This window comes from Ascaphus truei, chromosome 1 (genome assembly GCF_040206685.1).
Source record: "Ascaphus truei isolate aAscTru1 chromosome 1, aAscTru1.hap1, whole genome shotgun sequence".
Taxonomy (NCBI): Eukaryota; Metazoa; Chordata; class Amphibia; order Anura; family Ascaphidae; genus Ascaphus; species Ascaphus truei.
In genome coordinates this window covers 530,313,611-530,333,747 of record NC_134483.1, presented here as the reverse complement: position 1 = coordinate 530,333,747, position 20,137 = coordinate 530,313,611, and the positions used below count along the sequence as shown (strand labels likewise).

Genomic DNA, 20,137 nt, shown 5'->3' with positions numbered 1-20,137 from the left:
GACTATGGGACATAGTATATGGCTCGGCACCTCAAACCCACCTTAGCAAACTTGACACCCTCTACAATTCAATTTGTCATTTTGTTCTCCAATGCAACTACAACACACATCACTGCAAAATGCTCAAAGAACTAGATTGGTCATCACTAGAGTCTAGGCGCAAAGTTCACCTTTCCTGTCTTGCCTTTAAATTCTTTATGGGCATGCTACCCAGCTATCTGAACAAGCTCCTCACCCCTACCACATGCAGCACTTATCACCTGAGATCAGACTCCAAAAGACTGTTCATGGTCCCAAGGCTCAACAAAGTATCCGGCCGTTCCTCCTCTTACCGTGCACCCCAAAACTGGAACAACCTACCGGAGACTCTCACATCCACCACCAGTTTAAGTTCTTTCAAATCTAAGGCTGTCTCACATTTTAATCTGGTCTGTAACTGTTTCATACGCTCATAATATATATTTTCTTTAACTGTGCACGCAATGTCTTGTATATAATGTATACCCTGTTCATTTATGTAACTGTATTTGTAACCATGTATTATTTGTCTTAACTCTATGCCCAGGACATACTTGAAAACGAGAGGTAACTATCAATTATTACTTCCTGGTAAAATATTTTATAAATAAATAAATACGTGTACAGAGAGATAAATGGTCTGCACCGAGGGGGGCAAATACAGCTTTTCACATTTATTCCCGCGGCTCTCAGTACAGAATCTGGCTACACCTGAATGAAGAAAAGCTTTCCTGAGGCCCGTGGCTTTCCTGTCCACTCTGGGTACCGAGGGGTTAACCATGGGCTGAAATCGAGAAGAAAAAAAATACGCTGGTTACGCGGAAAGAAAGAAAAGGAAAAAAAAGTGTTCCAGGAATATTGGCAGGCGGTGCAGTGCAGGCATCATCTCCAACAGCTGCTGTCCTCCTACAGACCACCTGCATGTGAGAGGCCCACCCTCTGCAAAGGAATCTAGGGAGGCGAGGAATATCAGAAGGCGAACAGCCAGAGCACTGTACAGTTACAGGGCCAGTCCCTCCTAGGATGAAAGTTAAAGACCGTGGCATGGTTAGTAAGTTAGATGTAGCTCATTGACATCTCTAATAAATTATTGTACAAGTATTTTAAAATAGGTTTTTTTTTTTTTTTGTTTTTTTTAATATATATAACTTCTCCAACAAAGGCTGTTTTTTTACTACAATATTTATCTAATTTCTTTAGTGAGAAGACTAAATACAAGGATTTGCAGGTAAACGGTGGTCTGAGTTTAGTTCTCTGTTTATAACGTAAATGTGGTGCAGCTTTAGTCATCATCAGATAAGACTGTTTGTCAGTCAAAACTATGCGCATTGTTTCTGGTTTTTTTTGTATGTTGCTTATCACATCATTTGTCAAAACAGATAAACATAAGTAGCCGATATGCTTAAATTCAGGTGACCCAAAGACTAGAGAATCCTATTCATCTTCAACAGGGTCTAAAGTTCTTACTTTAAGGCTTACTGAATCTTTCTGATCTTTCTAAACCCAACACAAGGCTATATTTATTAATAAATTATTACACCACTATAAGCCACGATACAGTATAACAGGGGCAGTCAATCCAGTCCAGAAGGGCCACCAACAGGTCAGGTTTTCAGGATATCCCTGCTTCAGCACAGGTGGTTCAATCAATCAGTGTCTCAGTCTTTGACTGAACCACCTGTGCTGGAGCAGGGATATCCTGAAAACCTGACCTGTTGGCGGTCCTCGTGGACTGGAGTCGAGAACCCCTGCGCTATTAACATTCACTTAAACATAACTACATTCAAACAAGTGCACCCTCACACGACACCAACTCAAACAGGTAGAAGTATGTCTACTTTTTAATCGTTTGGGGAAAAATAAACACTTCCCTCTGGTTTCACTTGCGCAAAGCGCGCGGAGTTGGGCAGTGGGTGACCAGTGCCTGGCTTAAAATAGCACAAAGGTAGAAGGGCCCGCCAGTCTTGTATTGTATAATCACCGTTTCACTGTGACGTCCCACCTTCATCGGGACAGGTTGGTCAGATGTAGCCAGATTTGCTGATCTTGTGGGACGGCGAGTCTTGCGGACCGGAAAAGATAAAACAGTGGGGGGGTCCGTGCTTTTGAATGAGACCCCGCAACATTAACTCTTCGCTTGATGGGCCAGCTGCAGGGAGAGAGAGAATACCGCTACCCATCTTTCGGATGAGCTGCACGGCAGCCGCCTGAATCCGTGTCCTCGCTGAAAGGTAAGGCCCGTGATTATACCTAAAATCGCGCGACGCAGCGCAGCTGAAAAACAAAGCGCAGAAATCCAACGTAACCACACATACCTATCACAACGCCCGCGCAGCGCCGAATTACAGGGCGGCAGACTGGGGAGGAGACAGGGAATTTGTTCTTGGCAGGCGACGGCCGCGTCACGCGAGCGGTTCAGCCAATGAAGGCACCGCTCACAGCCACGCTCCTCGCCACGCCTCCCTGTCTCCTCCGGCTACCTCCTTACTACAGTTCAACAGCCGCTTTGCCGGATCGCCGCGGTGACGTCACCGGATAGCGCTGCCGCCCCCTGCATTTTTAGGTATAAATTGAGAGGTGCGAGCTGAATTTACCTCCCTAGGTGATAGAGATGCCCGTATATGGGGCTCTACAGCATGAAGGGGAAGCTGTATCTGGTCATCACCATCACCGAGGGGGCAAGACAGAACAGGGACACCGCGTCCTGCCCCCTTGAATGTGCCCCCAGCAGGTTTATTCTTCGCCGGGGTGCGTCTTCACTCCCCAGAACCGGGCGTGGTTTGCTCACCAATGATCAGGTAGGCAAGTTTTCTACGGAGAACGACAAGAGTAGAAGAACTTGTCAAATATCCGGTCACATCAGGTGGTCTCTAACCGTGCTCTGTGCAGGATCGTGTTTGGAAAGTGAAGGAGAAAGACATCCAATGCTCGCGCCTGGGAAGAAGTCGGCGTCCCACACAGCGGACAATAGATGCACGCCACATTTATCTGTGGAACGGTGTCCCTGAGAAAAGGCACCTCTGAAAGTTAAACTTTTCCCCATGTCCCCTAAGAACTGAATGTTGCCCTGTTCTCCGAGCCCGCTGATACACATGCTCATCGCGTAGGTGCTGCAATTCATGGGTTATCCGTCTGCCTTATGAGAGCAATTACTTGACAAATAAAAGGGAAAAAAACCACGTTTACCTATAAATTCAGGTTCCCAATCTGAACATGAAAAGATTAGGTAGACTGTAAGAACGCACGGGGTTTACACACAGGTTTAGTATTGAACTAAATGTGAACTCTTACCGTGCACCCCAAAACTGGAACAACCTACCGGAGACTCTCACATCCACCACCAGTTTAAGTTCTTTCAAAACTAAAGCTGTCTCACTTTTAATCTGGTCTGTAACTGTTACATACGCCTATAATATATATCATCTTTAACTGTGCATGCAATGTCTTGTATATAATGTATATTTTGTTCATTTATGTAACTGTATTTGTAACCATGTATTACTTGTCATATTAACTGTGTCCAGGACATACTTGAAAACGAGAGGCAACTCTCAATGTATTACTTCCTGATAAAATGTTTTATAAATAAATAATAAAATGATCCATATTTATGGGGGGGGGGGGGAAAGAATATAGATAAAATACATAGTACTGTAATGTACTTGTCATATTGTTTGAACAAAACTGAAAGATATCACTCCAGCCCATATATCGCTAAACACAAAATCCAGGTGCTACATATTGGTTGTAGCATTGTTTTTTTTTTCTTTTGTTGTATACATAAGGACACAAACCCAGAAGCCAATATACATGCACGTACGTATGCATGTGTGCGCGCATATATGTGTAAACACACAATGTACTGTAGTGGGTTTCGGTTTAGTATTTGCTAAGGTTTATGTATAAAAAGACGAGTGATTGCTCAAACAACCCCAACATGAGCTTTCGTCTGATAAAGAAATCCTAGGACAGGCTGCAGATGGATCTAGATATCCTTGTGTATTTCAGCTGCGCTGGAGTCACAGGGGTCACTGCCAGTCTGGTCTCCGTACAAGCAATATGAAACAAAGCATTGGGCCGTTCCTACATCCTACAAAGTCCGTTATTCCATGTTCGTAGCATAACACTAAAAAGAGTCCGATAACGTGTTATTCTCATACCCGAAATTCACCCATTGTTCTCAGAGAATAAAAAATAAATTGAAATGGTGTCCAAGCCGCTTTCTTTCCTGCGTTCTGGGGCTTTTTAATAGCACACTGACCACCCGATAATCCCCCCCCCAAATAGGGATATAACAAAACTGCAATGCAACACAAAGCCAGCGGCTCTTCCTGTAGGAGGGATGGACTCACAGCATAGTCACAGGAAGCACAATACGATTACAATCTGGGCATGAACCACCCACACTGCAGGACGTGCATCACTGTATCTCTGGTCTGGTGGTCAGACAGACCCTAAAGGCCGCGCTTGCTGCTGGACTGCGTGACGCTGCCATCTGCATCAACACTATTTCACCAGCAAGTAAACATGAAGGGGCTGTCCCGTTAAAATGAAGTACTCAGCAGTTTATCACATGATTCGGACACACACGTATTGGTGCCTTCACATGGTAGCTCGGTGCACAGTAAAAAGGAAATGGTTACATAAGTTCACAAGATCACAAAAGTGATCAATTACCGGCACCAGACTCAATTTAGTGTCAAAGGAAAAAAGTGTTTATTAAACCATATATTACCAGGAAGGTCACTGCTTCCTCGGATCTGGTGAGGACACAAGAGGGGGTCGTGTCCATAAGGTAAGGTAAATATGGCACAGTATGTCTGCCACCTTAGCAATAACAACGTGAAGAAATTACTTCCCTCCTATGCTCACATTCAGGCACCGCAGTACACGCCCCCATCCCCCGGCAGTGCACACTCACATCACCATCCCCCGGCAGCACGCCCACCCATACACCCCACAGCAGTGCACACACACACACACACACACACATCCCCTGGCAGTGCGCACACCCCCCCGCCCCCATCCACAGGCAGTGCACGCCAGCCCCCCCATCCCCCAGCAGTGCACACATACCCCCATCCCCCAGCAGTGCACACATACCCCCATCCCCCAGCAGTGCACACATACCCCCATCCCCCAGCAGTGCACGCCCCCACCCCCGGCAGTGCACACACAAACACACACACACACACTATCAGTGCGCGCACACACACACACACACTCACACACTATCAGTGTGCACACACACACACTATTAGTGTGCGCACACACACACACACACACACACACACACACACACACACACACACACACACTATCAGTGTGCGCACACACACACACACACACACACACACACACACACACTATCAGTGCGCGCACACACACACACACACACACACACTATCAGTGCGCGCACACACACACACACACACACACACACACACACACACTATCAATGTGCACACACACACCTCTGCATTTTAAATGAGCTGTGTGTTTAAACGGTGTAATATTAATACATACAGCCGCTTATGTATGTAGTACTAATAATCCCTAACCAGAGCATTGGCAGCTGCGGTGGGATCCTGCTGCATTCCTGAGCACATGTCCAGTCAGATAGGCCCAGGAGGAGGAGGAGGGGAGAGAGATTAGGAAGTGAGCCACATCCTACAATGAGTGGACAGATGAGCAGATGCCTGTGTCAGGAGCACGGTTCTGCCGAGTCACGGCCTATAGGGAAATCATTCCATTCATGCAACCGTGCCATCTACTCATCCCTGTGCCGGCCAAGCCTAGGAAGCAGAGCTGCCTTTATACATTACACACCCTGCCCTCCTCACCAGCACACTTTCTAGGGCTTGCAAGCTGTGACCAGCGCTAACCCAATCTGCAGTTATAGGGGACTCGCAATGCAGCCCTCTAGTTGGAGAGAAGCACATGGACCATCGTTCTCTCTCCATGCTGCCTGCTCGATTCCTGGCCTTTAGGGTTGCGTGATCAGCATGGACGAGGACGCAAACAGTGGCTTACTTAAAGTAGCAGTCCAACGTGCTGCGTTCCTTCCCTCCCCCCCCCCCCCCCCCCTTAATATGCGTATCAATACAATCCACACAATAAGGTTCTGTGAGGACGTTCATGAATTATGAACAAAAACTAGCGCTATGAGCTGCCCCTTTGGTGATGTCATTTATAGCGTCAGGAATTTCAAGATGTCTTAGCCATCAATTAAATGAAGCATTTCAATAGCCCGGACTCATGGCTCCTGTCCCACACCCAGTCACTCCTACCAACCATTGTGGCCAAGCACTGCCATCTCCTGCTCTTATTCCCCCACCCGCTGCCTCTAAGTCTCACAACATACCACTTAGATTGTAAGCTCTTCGGGGAAGGGATTTCCTTTCCTATTGCCAGATCTTGTTGCACTTATTGGTGCTATAATTCCCTGTACTGTATTCTTTGTAAAGCGCCGAGTACCCTGTGGGCGCTGTATAAATAAAGCTACACATACATCAATGTAATCTCACATAACTTTCCTGTCTCCGTCAAACTCCGGAAGATACAAATGTCTGCTGATCCGTTACTGCTAAAGAAACTCCATGTTATATACAAAATCCCACCCCTTTAACTCTTCGAGTGCCGGAGGGCCCGCAGCACCGGCGTCCCGGTCCCTCCAGCGCAGCGCGATCGTGTCACCACGGCAACCCTTAACCCGGAAACGGAAGAGTTCTCCGCCACCGTTTCCCTTCAAAACCGCGTCCTACCCTCCAAAGGAACGCAGGACGCGATCTGAGCTTTCCGAGGGCATGACAGCGCAGGGGTGCTCAACTCTTTCCCCCCCCCCCACCCCAATAGTTCAGATTTTAAGGATATCCCTGCTTCAGCACAGTCGAAGATTGGCCTTCTGATTGAGTCACCTGTGCTGAAGTAGTGACTGATTGAGCCTCCTGTGCTGAGGCAGGGATATCCTGAAAACCTGACCTGTTGGAGGGGGAAGAGTTTTAGCCGATATATCATGATGAGATGGCTACGTCATGGGGCCCCCAAAAGGATAAACACCCGCTCCTGCTGTAATCAGATGGTCCCCGCCACAGGTAGAGCAATAAATGACAACACAGGAGGTAACAGTCGCACAGCAGAGATGCAGAACATGGCAGCCCACGGAGGGGACCCATCACGTGGTATCATTCACTTGAAATATATCACCTAGCATACAGTGCACTGCAGCAAGGGATTCTGGGAAATGACATGCAACTGGGCACACGTGTCACCTTTTGTCTGAAATCCATTTTTACATGGAACCCTTATAAGCAAATTGATATATATAAACACACACACACACACACACACACACACACCTCTTGATATATTTAACACTCATTGTAATGAGCTTACAGAAAAACATTCCATCTGCAGCTTTTTTGCCCTGTCATGCGTTCCTTGCCCCCCTCTGGCAGCGCAAGGGTTAAGCAGGGTGTCGCCTTCCTCGTCTGGGAACCTTCAGAGCTTAAAAGCCAACACAGAAAAAAGTCTTCCACTGAACCACTGATTGAGTCATCTGTGCTGAAGCAGGGATATCTTTAAAACCTGACCTGTTGGTGGCCCAGAGGACTGGCGTTGCCCACCTATGGCTTACAATCTTGATTTGAGATGTTACTCGTGTCAAGACAACCGGTTTTATTTGCTTGAAAGTAGATTTAATTCCATGTATAGCGTAAAAAGAATAAATATCTGGTTATACAGAACATCACAACCCATCCTTCCCAGCGGTCAACAGGACTGGTGAATGGAAGATCAGATGTCCGCCCCTGTGGTAGTGAATGGAGGCAATGACCACGTGTTTGTGTCCTGAAGGTCAGTGACAAGGACAGTGACACAGGTTCAACTGGGGTCCTCACCCTTCTCTATTACTGACCACTAAATCCCCGGGGACCGCAATTACCGCTATAGTTACCGCGGGATCATTTCTTTCCCCCTGGCTCTTTTTGCTGCTGAGTGGGGTCAGCAACACATTGCATTTGCCCATCCTCTCAGGTAGTCAATGGGTTAACCATTCGTGTTCCTGAATGGCTGTGCCACCAGCGGTACCTCAAGAGTCCAGGGTACAGGGAGATAAACCGACTTGTCCATCGTCACAAGAAAAGCCGACCCTGGCATCTGACCCAGATTAACCGACCTTCGGAAAGGTCCAGATCTCACCACTGGGCTATTCCCCCGGCACCTACGTACGCGGGATTTCCCAGCTCCATTTGGCACTTCCAAGAGAATAGGGAATATACATTACATCACTGCACGGTTTAAATATGCATCGGCAAACCTACAGCAGGGAGGGTCAACCGAGGGAGAGAGAGGGGAGCGTCGGGGACATCTCTAATCACTGCTCCGGGGATTAAAAAGAGGGGCCCAGGAATGCAGAGAGGGGGGAAAGGAGGGTCACCGTTTCAGAGCAGATGTAAGTTAAACATCAGGGAACGGTGAAACAAAATGGAGTCTACATGAACACGAGCTGCATCACGACAACGGGATGGAGAGGTGTGAAGTCTCTCTCATATCCCCACCATGGGGACTGGATGATATTACCCTTTAAACCAAACCCTTCTTAACTGAAATAACTCACACCGGACACAAACATAAAGGTGGTGGTGAGGCCGCAGCACAATGTATTAGACCGTAATAGGATATATGGCAATAAACAGCTCAAACCAGTACATAGTGATATTAACCTCTCGCCTCCCAGCCAGAGAAACACATTGCATAAGTAACAATGGCTCCCGCCTGCCAGCCAAGAACATAAATTACCATCACAACTATGTAACCATTGCCGAGACCATGCTCGGAAATAACCCTTTTCCAAACTTGTGCTGCGACAAATAAACCCTTTTCCTTATATTCATTTTTTGGAAATATAACTAATTAACAGCCGGTAGTGAGGGGGGGAATCCTGATCTGGTCTTCTTCACAGGCGAGTCTGAAGTGAACCGCTCGCGCCTCAGCCAGAGAAACACATAATACCTAATGGCTTGGCCGATAACGTAAATTAACCATTTAACCACTCAGAAATAATCCACCAACAACGGAACCGTTCCCGAGACCATGCTCAGAAATAACCGCTTTAATAAATATAACATATAGACATATACATTAACAGCAGGCAGGGGAGAGCAGCGTGGGACCCGTGGCCCGGCCTTCCTCACGTGAGGGACAATACCCTGCTGCCTCTGTCCTTTATCCCCATGCACAAATTCCCTCCCAAACGTGACTCCTCCCTGCGTACCACTTCCCAGCCAATGACTTGACCATTCTCCGTAGCCCAACACACTTCCAACCAATCACTAAACACCTGCCTCGTGTCTACCTGGTAACAACCTACATATTTCCCGCCTAATTCACCAGCTTCCCATTAACCAATCGCCTTTCAGCCCCTTTGACGCAGGTGAATCAGGGGTCAACCCCAGTCCCATGTCGCCCTATGGCTAATTGCCTCTGGGGCTTTCACCCTCTTTATTATGCATCCCAGGGCAGACTTGAAATGAGACGATAGCCTCCATTTAAAACATCTTTCACATAAGTCCGTTCTTAAGGAACCAATACGTTGCTGTCTTAAGCCTAATGGCGTTTGCTCACTTCCTGGTACAAGGGGCGGCCCTGCATAGGATGAAGGTGAAGGACAGGGGTGTGATGAATAGGTTAAATGTAGCTTTAAAAAAATTTTAGAAAAAGTATTGTCCATTTTTTTTTTAAAGATTTAATTTGATCGTGGTAAACAGAAGCTTTAGAGAATCGCCCGAAAACAAACACATTAACGCCACCTCGTGCGCTTATAGTAAGCGCGACGGCGACAATGCGACAGAGCGAAAAACTGGTAGCCGGCAAAATTTTGAATTTTTCAAGGGCTGTCGCCTCATGCGACGGGCCCTTGAACCAATCAAGTGCCCAGAAACCCGCGACGGCGACGCCTGGCGAAATATAACTTTCGCCCCTGGGCGACGGGTGACGTCACCGGTCGTGGCGCCGTCACTATACGCGCGGCCTAAAATGGAACACAAGACACAATGTGTGTAAAACTTTGTTACCAACACAATCCCTGGCCTTGTTGATCATGATTAACACAGTCTCACCTTTTGCTACTTACCCATTTTAACATGGACCCCTACAAGTTTTATGCCTGCCGTATTCCACAGCTTTGCAGCACAGCCTGGGCTGAAGAAGTGCAGAGCCAGTAAACCTGCACCCAGACAGCAGGAACCACCTTTTTTCGGTCTTGGCGTGAGGATGGTTATACTGGCTTTGCAATGTGCAGGTGGGATAGGTTTCAATCACACATCAGTTATGGTGGGTAAAAAAGTGACAATAACAATTATCTTAACAACATAAGAGCACATATGTAAAATTTTCATCACAAAAGCCTATAGAATCTTGTTTCTACGTTCAATTAAAACAGGTTGCGTTGATTGCGTCATTTTCATGGCAACTGGGAAAGCAATAGATTTGTACGTGTTTTTTCTTCTGTCGCTTGCAGAAACAATAAACAGAATATTTGCTTTGGTGGAGTGGGCGGCCATGAAGGGGTGCGCTACACGCAGGGGAGCGCAAACCTTTGCTTGTGCGCCCCCCTGCCTTTCCTCCGCTGGTTCTCACGCCCCCTCCCTTACCTTGATGCGGTTCATGTGACCCGCAGCGTCATTTGCCGCCGCGTTGCCATGGACCGAGTGCCGCCGGCAGAGTCAAGGTAAGCGTAGCGTTGCAGGGGCCTCCCGCGAGCCCCCCGGCATTTAATTTAAATGCCTTGGGGAAGAGAGCGGGGCCTCTGCAACTGCCCGCCCTCCACAGAAAGATCTCCCGCCCCCCCACTTTGCGCACCGCTGCGCTACAGGAACGAACGTCTAACGTGCATCCCACAGATTAAAAAACAAAGAGGTGGTCATTATGTTATACACAGATCAGGCCACTGAAACTACCGAGAACGAGCGTCGGATAAAAGGATGGAACGGACGGAAATGTTTCAGCCGTGACCAAGCGTGAATGTACCTTTAAGTCCGCTCCTTTGCTTCACATCTGGTTCGCTCGCGTGAGTCATCGCGGATCCCAAGCAGCAACAGTTTTATTTAAAACCTTCCCTACATAAAGCCCGTTTTATTAGCAGCGAGATAACTGGGCAGCGTTTCAACGTGTTGTTTTCTCACTGTGCGTCTCGGTTTTAGATCTTATGGGAGTCTCGGGACACGGATTTAATCAGGGTGGCCAGTTTTCCCGACAACAACATGCGCACAACAGCCAACTCGGTGGCCTGCTGGGACATCGAAGCTGACCTCCCTGTAACACCAACTCTGCTCGTCTGCCTAGAGACAAATGTAACTAAACCTCCTTTATTAGCACATGAGAATATGCTCCCACCCACACACTATTCTCAACTCCACGAGTGAAATAAAGCGCAGAATTCCAGGGGCGAGCGGAGTAAAAGTAAATTCTATGAGCGATAAGACCAACAAAGTGTCGTCACAGACGTAGAATTCGCTCTGGAGGCCCCTGATTATATAGGTATATGTAGACTTTATGAAACCGCGTCATCAGGTTGTGAACACAGTTGTAGGAGAGACGTGTAGCAGGTGCAAACGTCTGCTTATAACAAGCAGGCCCACAGGTGGGATGAAACCTATTTATTTAGTATGTTGGATCCAAAATGTACTGAGACGTGGAGCTTACACCTCAGTGTTTTGCATTGCAGCAAGATCTCATTGCAAGACAATGCTGCTGCGAGCAGGACACCAATATTACAATTGTCCTGCCGTACAGTATGTCAGAGGTGCAGTTTGCGCGTGTCTGTTGTATGGGACTGTACAACCCAGAAACAAACGTTCACAGCACTCATCCTATATTACAGACCCTGCGGCCCATCTTTACTAAAATCAGTGCTGTTCAACAATACGCCTTCCAATGCCTTATTGCAGGGGTGCGCGGCGCTCTTCCCAAAAAGCATTTAAGTTAAATGCCTGGGGAGCGCTGCGAGGCATCTATAATTCATTTACCTGGTCTCCGGCGGCTTCTGGCAACGCGGCGTCAATTGACGTTGTGCAGTCAGAAAACGCCGGCGATCAGGTAAGTGGGGGAGGGGGGGCGCAGATTAAAACATTTGCGCACCCCTGCCTTATTGCACATTCATTTGAATGCGCTGTAAGGCGTCTTGTGGAACAGCCCCACTTAGTGAACATGGGCTTTTAAGTTTTCCCAAACATTTGCAAATTAAAACAGCAAGATCGTAAATTTTAACCAAGTTGTATCCCGCCCATCCAGTCTTGACCATGGAGCCATTATCAGCCAAACAGCGGTCACCATTATCAGCCAAACAGCGGTCCCCAATTGTCTGATAAGAATACAGTATCCCAGTTCTGGATCAAAATCAAAATGTATTTATTTTCTAGAGGACACAAATAAGTACGTTTAACTACATAGGTGATGCAATAAAAAATAAACAATTACACAGAAAGGTAGTTTAATTTTGTCTGCCTGACCCCGTAATCTTGCGGAGTATATGCATGAAAGCCCATCAGTGTCACACTTCCCAGTGCAAGACAGCGGTTATTTGCTAAAATAAAGCGCTCTTTATTAGACAAATCTTTAGTTGCAAAAATATTTATAGTAATAATGCACCACGCGTCAACTCTCTAACAAAGGGGTACGCAAACTTATCCCCATGCGCACCCCTGCCTGCTCTCCTCGGCGCCTCCCCCCCACCAAAGCAACCCCCCCCCCACACACCTGCTTCAAATGACACGGACACGGGCATCATGTGAGGTCACGTCACCATGGTAACGTGGCGTCACCCTGTGGCGTCATTTGACAAAGGGTTACGAGGAAGATGCGTTGTGCGAAGGCAGGTGTATTATAGAGGCCTTGCGCGGTCCCCCGGCATTTAAATATCTGGGGGGAGAGCGCAGGACCTCTATAACTGCCATGCCCCCCCAGAAAATGATGTAGCGCCCCCCCAGTTTGCACACCCCCTGCTCCAGAGACTGCAACCTCCCGACTTGCCAAAACATGCTTTGTCAAAGGATACAACTTGTAACAGAAATTAGCCCAAATCCACTTCCCCTAACAATACAGTGAACAGGTGTAACATACACATTATGTATACATACAGGGCTGGACAAATGCACTCACCCACTCGCCTGGGGCAAGTGCATTTTGCCCGCTGTTGAGTGCTTACCGGTGCAGCCATTTTCATAGGATTTGCTGGGGGAGACACAGGACTTGCAGGAGATGCCGCACCTCAACCGGTAAGCTCTCGACAGCGGGAGGGGGGAGGGTTACATTTTTTTTTCCATATAGCAAATGGACATATTACTGTGTGCTTATTTGCATATCTTAGACAGGTTTGCAGCCCTGCCTTTCACCATTATCACCCAGCACACAGTGCTTCCACTGCAGCAAGGGATTCTGGGAAGTGGCATGCAAATGAGCACACAGTGCCACCTTTTGCTTCAAAACCATATAACATGGTCCCCTAAAGCTTATGCTTGCTGCATTTCACAGCTTTGAGCACAGTCTTGGTTAAGATGCATAGCCAGTAAACCCACCCAGACAGCCGTTTCGACCTTAATGGGTCTCATCAGTGTGAGGTTGGTTATTATATTGCATGTCTTTATTTATATAGCGCGCCCCCCCCCCCCCCCCCAGCACATTACATCTCAACCCCGCAGCACATTACAACTCTCCCCTGCACATCACATCTCAACCCTGCACATCTTTCCCCCCCCCCCCAGCACATTACATCTCAACCCCACAGCACATTACAACTCTCCCCTGCACATTACAACTCTCCCCTGCACATTACAACTCTCCCCTGCACATCCCACCCCCCCCCCAGCACATTACATCTCAACCCCGCAGCACATTACAACTCCCCCCACTCCCCTACATATTAGGCCTCCGATATAGTGGGCTCGCGCGACGAAGCGCATGATGTCGCCCGAGCGATCTGTGGACTTTCCCCCCCCCCCCCCCCCCCAGAACATGGCATATTTCCCCCCTCCCCAGCACGTCATCTCTCTCCTCGACATCACATCACATCCCCTCCACACATGCTCTGCTCCTCCCAACCCCCGTCGGCGGCCCTGATTGGGCAAGCTACGCCGATGGCGACGGAGCGGACAGACGGAGGGGAGAGGTGGCAGCCTTGCCAGCTCCCAAAATCCACTCGCCACCGCCACCACCAGATAAGTTAAACAGTTTCCTGAAATAGTAGGGGGGAAAAATAATGAAATACACGATTAATATTACTTTGAGTAGCACGTGGTTGAAACACCGCTACATTATGGGGTGTTATAAACGGATATTCGCGGCATATTTAGGAGGTATGTGTGAGGACCATTACAGGAAAAATCGTACCTCTTTGGATTTGCAGAGTGCAGTCGCCCACAGCTAGGAAATGTAATCTTTATGGTTCAAATCTAAAGAGCTTGAAAGCGTTGTGGCAGTTTAAAGTTTTGTGGCATGTACCCATAAAAAGGTGAAGCAAGTCATTAAATCTAGAAAATATACCGGTCAGCGCGCACAGATTAACAAAGCTCACATTTCAACAAGAAAATAGCCTCAAAGTGCAGTTATCATGAGCCAAAGTTACGGTATGCGGCAGGGGGCTGTGCGGCTGCTAGCCTCTCCCCCCACTACCCTTGCGGCTGAACAACTTTGATTCCTAAAAATCCCCCCCGTGACACTGTGCACCTGTGAGACGCGCACAGACGCAAGCACACACATTCTGGGACAGATTGACGCAGAGGCTGACGCGACCTGGCAATCGCCGTCGCTGCCACTCCCTGTGCGCCAGATCCTGCATTGATGTTGCTGGGGAGCACCGTTGCCAGATGCAGAAGTGATTGACAGTTCGGCCCTCACTGCGCCACAGGCGTTGTGTGCGTCCACACTGTATATGTAAATCTATATACAACACTGGGATCCGACTACAAACTTACAATAGCTGCTGTATTTTAGTGTTCTTTATAGTGAATTGTATGTGAATTCTGAGGCTACGCTTATAGTGCCGGCGACGTCAGGCTGCGGTCGCTGGAAAAACCAAATAGAGATGACTTCCAGCGATCACGACCAAGCCGTCGCTCCGCGCTTACTATAAGAGCACACAACAGCGGCAATGTATTTGTTTTGACGCAACGTCACCGTCGCCGGCACTATAAGCGCAGCCTAACAGAGCAGATCACACCTTGCTGCAGCAGTGTGGGAGGAAAGTGTGTGGTTACCACAGCTCTGCACCTGAACCCAGGGCATTCTGGGACTTTTAGTTCATCTACCTGTGAATACTATACCATTGGAAAAGGCGCAGTACTACAACTCCCAGAAGCCTCTGCGCAGAAGGGAGATAACTTGACCAGCTGTAGCCTGAAACACAGGCGGCAGGGAGTGGATTTTAAGGTGCCTGGCCGTCCAGGATTTTCCCACCTTTGCATATAGCGATTATGAAATTATTAGGGATGGGGCTGAAATACTATACTAACTAGTAGTGAACATTTATTTTTTTCCTTCTACCAATTTAATGTTTTTTAAAGGCAAATGTATTCCTTTTTTTTTTTTTCTTTGCTTGGGGTTCCAGCACCTTATACATTTAAAAAAAAAAAAAAACATTTTTTAAATGGTTTCTTTTGTATTCATTTGTTTTACAGGAGGTGGAAATCGGGTAATCCCCCGAAGCTAAACTGCTATTTTCAGCTCCAGGGACTTACAGGTGAAGTTACAGAGTTTACATCTGACCACCAGGGGAAACAAAATGGCTGCCAGTTTCAGCTTCCTGTTGCACATCCATTTAAATCCTCCTTAAAAACCAAGAAATAATACCAGTAACTTCACCAGTAAGTATCCGGTACACCAGGCTTCCCGGAATCTGAAAATAGTGTGGGTCAGCTGCGGAGAACCCCGAGTTCCAAACATGTAAAAGGAGGGATACCTATACATATGCATACGAACTTCCCACATTGTGAACAAGTTCATTCTTAGGCCTCGGGCAACCGTGCTGAGGCGCGCTCTCGCTTACCAGTGAGCCCCTGCAGCCGCAATGAGAGCGGCTTTCGCAGGGGCTTGCGCACACTTCCGCAAGCATTCGGAAGCGTAGGTCTTATGAAATTTTTAGAGCGCAGGGCCGGTCACGTGAGCGGTTCGTCCAATGAGCGGTTCACGTCACTGGCCCGCCCCCCCGACACGCCCCCGGACGGCGCGCTAACCAAGGCCAAGGAAAGCACCCGCTTTCCCTCAGCCTCAGCGCGCCTCCGCACGGCTGCTGCAACCCTGGACGCAGCCTTAAAAAGTAGGGAATAAAGGGATCATGGGTGACCTTAAAGTTGGTTTGAAAGTGAAAATATACTTTTTGTTTCACATAAGTCAGTCCTCAAACAGGGTTTGCACTCTGCGTTGTCTGAACATTCTGAGGAATAAGATGGGTAAGAGAAATTCAATGCCAAGAAGTGCTCCCCAAAACATCTGGAACTTAGGAGTTCCGGGAACCAAAACCCAATATGAAGGTGGCATGGCTGTCATTCAAGAAAGAGAAAAGATACGGGGCTTGGGAATTACTGAATTCCAATACTACAGATGTGCAAACGCTCAAAAAATATATGTATTTTTTACTTCCATGAAAAAGTTAGAAACATTTGTAAAACGGTCACTTACACTTTTTAGCGCCCCAACCCCCCTCCCCCCAATAATCTAAATTGTCACGGTTCACGCGAAATTTCGACAAATTACCTTGAACTGTCACAATTTTTATCACCAAATAAAAATACCACTTGTGAGCACTCTCAGACAGGTCAATAACACTGCCTTTCCCTAGTATGGCTTAGTATACAATGGTTCCACTGCAGCCAGGGATTCTGGGAAATGACATGCAAATGAGCAGTTCATTTTGAAGGGGAAAAAATTTAAAAAAAGAGACTGATTTTGCCAGAGAATCTATATTTAAACATCCAGACCCACAAAAAAGGAGAGGAATGGGAGAGCCCGCTAATAAGCTAAATATGCAAAATATAGTCACAGGATTTAAATTAGTTCCAGGTATCCCTCCATGATGAATAGAAGGGACTATTTTGGAAAAAGTTGCCCATCGCTACCTATCCCATCGCTACCTAATACAAAGCAGTGTGAAGGACCCGAATGATTAGACCAGGGGTGCGCAAACTTTATCGTCTGCACCCCCCTGCCTGCTCTCCCCCACCTGTCCCTACCCTGTCTCTAGCAATTCTGATGTCATTTGACGCCACACAGCCATGGTGATGCGTCACCAGAAGCCGCCAGGAGACCTGGTAAGTAACATACAGAGGCCTCGCGCGCTCCCTCTGCATTTAATTTAAATGCTTTGGGGAAGAGTGTGGGACCTCTATACCCCCCCCCCCCAACCTCCCCCCCCGTTTGCACATCCCTTTATTAGTATCCCTGTATTATAGGTAGAAGAATTTCCTGTCGTTAGTGCGACCAAAGGGTGGGTTTTGCACTCGCATCTCCAGAAGGGAATAAATAGGGCGGAGTAAGAAATACAAAAACGGTAAAGAATAGCAAAGGAAAAAAGCAGAAACAAAGAGGCTGCATCCGTCTTTTACAAAGCTCTAGCGTGCCAACCAAAAACACAACCACTCAAACGTTGCACAGAGATGTGGTTCTCCGGCTCTATTTGGTTTATGAATAAGCAATGCATTTGTACTTTACATATTATTAACAGAATATTGACTGGCACTCGATGGGTTATTATATTGACAAGTGTCCCCTTAAACTTGACCCTGGCTGAGAACCCAGAGGAGAGGTTTGGGAGCGATTGGCATCGCAGGAAGGGTTACGAGACATCCTGTCGCAAGGCTGGGGAGCAGCAGATCCAAGGTACCTGAAAGTGCGGTGTGCGCACAAGGGGAAAATACAGTGATGGAATTCAAACCATGCGGACAAACCCCAGCCATCAAGAATGCAAGGTTTTACAGAGGGAAAAGCAGGTCATCAAAGAACCTGTATACTCTCCCAACATCTGCAATGTTTATTGCCGAGATAGGGAGACCATTAAAATGACCATCACGGCTCAATCCGCTCTCAAACCGTTCTTTGTCTGTTGTTCACCAGATAGATACTCAAAGGCGTGCAGGGACTATTTTGGGGTGGGGCAGCTATACATATAAAATCAGTAGCATACATACATTAACATAATGTAACAATGTACAGGCATACCCCGGTTTAAGGACACTCACTTTAAGTACACCCGCGAGTAAGGACATGTCGCCCAATAGGCAAACGGCAGCTCGCGCATGCGCCTGTCAGCACGTCCTGAACAGCAATACCGGCTCCCTACCTGTACCGAAGCTCTGCGCAAGCGGAGAGACTATAGAGCCTGTTACAAATGTGTTATTTACATCAGTTATGCACGTATATGACGATTGCAGTACAGTACATGCATCGATAAGTGGGAAAAAGGTCGTGCTTCACTTTAAGTACATTTACGCTTTATATACATGCTCCGGTCCCATTGCGTACATTAATGCGGGGTATGTCTGTAAGCATGTCCAATACGGCTTTTAATCTTTCCAAACCAGTGGTTCCCAACTTGTTTTTGGTTAAGGAACTCTATAATTATAGTGGGGAATTCTGCGGAACCCCAACCTGTTCTAAACCAACACCCGAGCTTCCGATTTGCACTCGCTGCACTCGCACCCACGGACTTCCTCCAGTCACTGAAAGTATGAAAGGACGCTCTCCTGGTCATTACTTTAGCCAAGCAGATTAGAGGCCAGCATGATGCAGTATAATGCAAAAAAAAACAATGTATCAAAAAAGTGCCAATAAAACAAATGGAAAAATTATATCCTTAAAATAAATAAAAAGTGTGCCATTTGCTGTGCAAAGTGTTAAAACTCGATTACCCGCTCTTGATATACTTTAAGCGCATTTGACTCCTTTTCTATATTTGTATACAAACAGAAAGGCCTATTTCACGGCGGTATGCGCTTCTTTTCGTGCTGTATGTTTTAGATGATGCAGAATAACCTCCTGATGGTTTCAATTTCCTCACAGGCGGCTCGGGTGTCTAGCAGTCCATGAAAGAGGTGAAGCTGCAGAGCTTACACGTGTGGAGCCAAGCGCCTGTACACGCAGGGAAGACTGCATAGCAGCTCGGAGTAATGTGGCTTGTGCGGTTTCCATCCTAAGGAAATGCCACCTTTACACATATATACATTTCTTTGTCAGCTCGCTCGGAAGACACACAGCTCACTGTGTTTCCTCCTGTTGGCATATGCTTTTCTACGCTGGACAAATGTTTGGAAATGAAATATTTCCTGTCCGTTCTCAATGTTTTTTTCCACTGCGAACTTCAAAACGTGACACTAAAGTTCTCTCCAATAACCCAAATGTTTGGCTTTTCTTTTGCTGGAAGGAGAATGGTTCTTGCCCAACTTATACCCACACCTTAACCGTGCTGGTTATGGCCAAAAAGGACTTGTATTTATTTAAGACCAATGTACTGAGCAATCCCCAATTGCAATTATTATTCGAAAATGTTCACAGCGAGAGTTATTTACAAGATACAAAGATGCGGCATGAACCAACATCAATCAGCCCTGAGAAGCCTGCAGTCTAACAGTGTTTGTCAATAAGGGTTCCTAGGTACCGTTGGGTTCCCCTGGGCATCCCTAAAGGGTTCCCTGCAACTTTTAGGTCATTTGTAAATTGTACCAAATACAGAAGAATTTACAACGCCTCTGATCTCGGTCGCGCTATTAGAGAGGGTTGGGGTTCCTTACAATGCATCTGATCTCAGACGCACTATTAGAGAGGGTTGGGGTTCCTTACAATGCATCGGATCTCAGACGCACTATTAGAGAGGGTTGGGGTTCCTTACAATGCATCTGATCTCAGACGCACTATTAGAGAGGGTTGGGGTTTCTCAGAATTTCACAATATAGTTATAGCGTTCCTTAACTAAAAAAAAAAAAGATTTAAAAAAAAAAAAAAAGTGGTCTAACCTATATGACAGGTATGGTGTCCAGGTTAGACAGTGTTGCAGGTTCAATATGTATTTGGCAATATGTGCCTTGGCTGCTTGCATTCAAAATGTGCTTATTTAATATGGTGAGAGGGGTAGTGT

The 20,137-nt window shown here is 47.1% G+C and overlaps 1 protein-coding gene across 4 annotated transcripts in view; it reads right to left on the bottom strand.

Moving 5' to 3' along the window:
• Positions 1 to 20,137, bottom strand: part of PTPRA (protein tyrosine phosphatase receptor type A) — a 208,324-nt gene that overhangs the window by 158,047 nt on the left and 30,140 nt on the right. The window contains exon 1 of one of the 4 annotated variants that reach the window (XM_075572546.1): positions 11,047 to 11,341. The exons of the other annotated variants lie outside the window; for them this stretch is intronic. The gene's annotated coding sequence lies outside the window, so the exon portion shown is untranslated. Of the gene's footprint in view, positions 1 to 11,046; positions 11,342 to 20,137 lie in introns of those variants that run through there. 4 annotated transcript variants of the gene reach the window in all.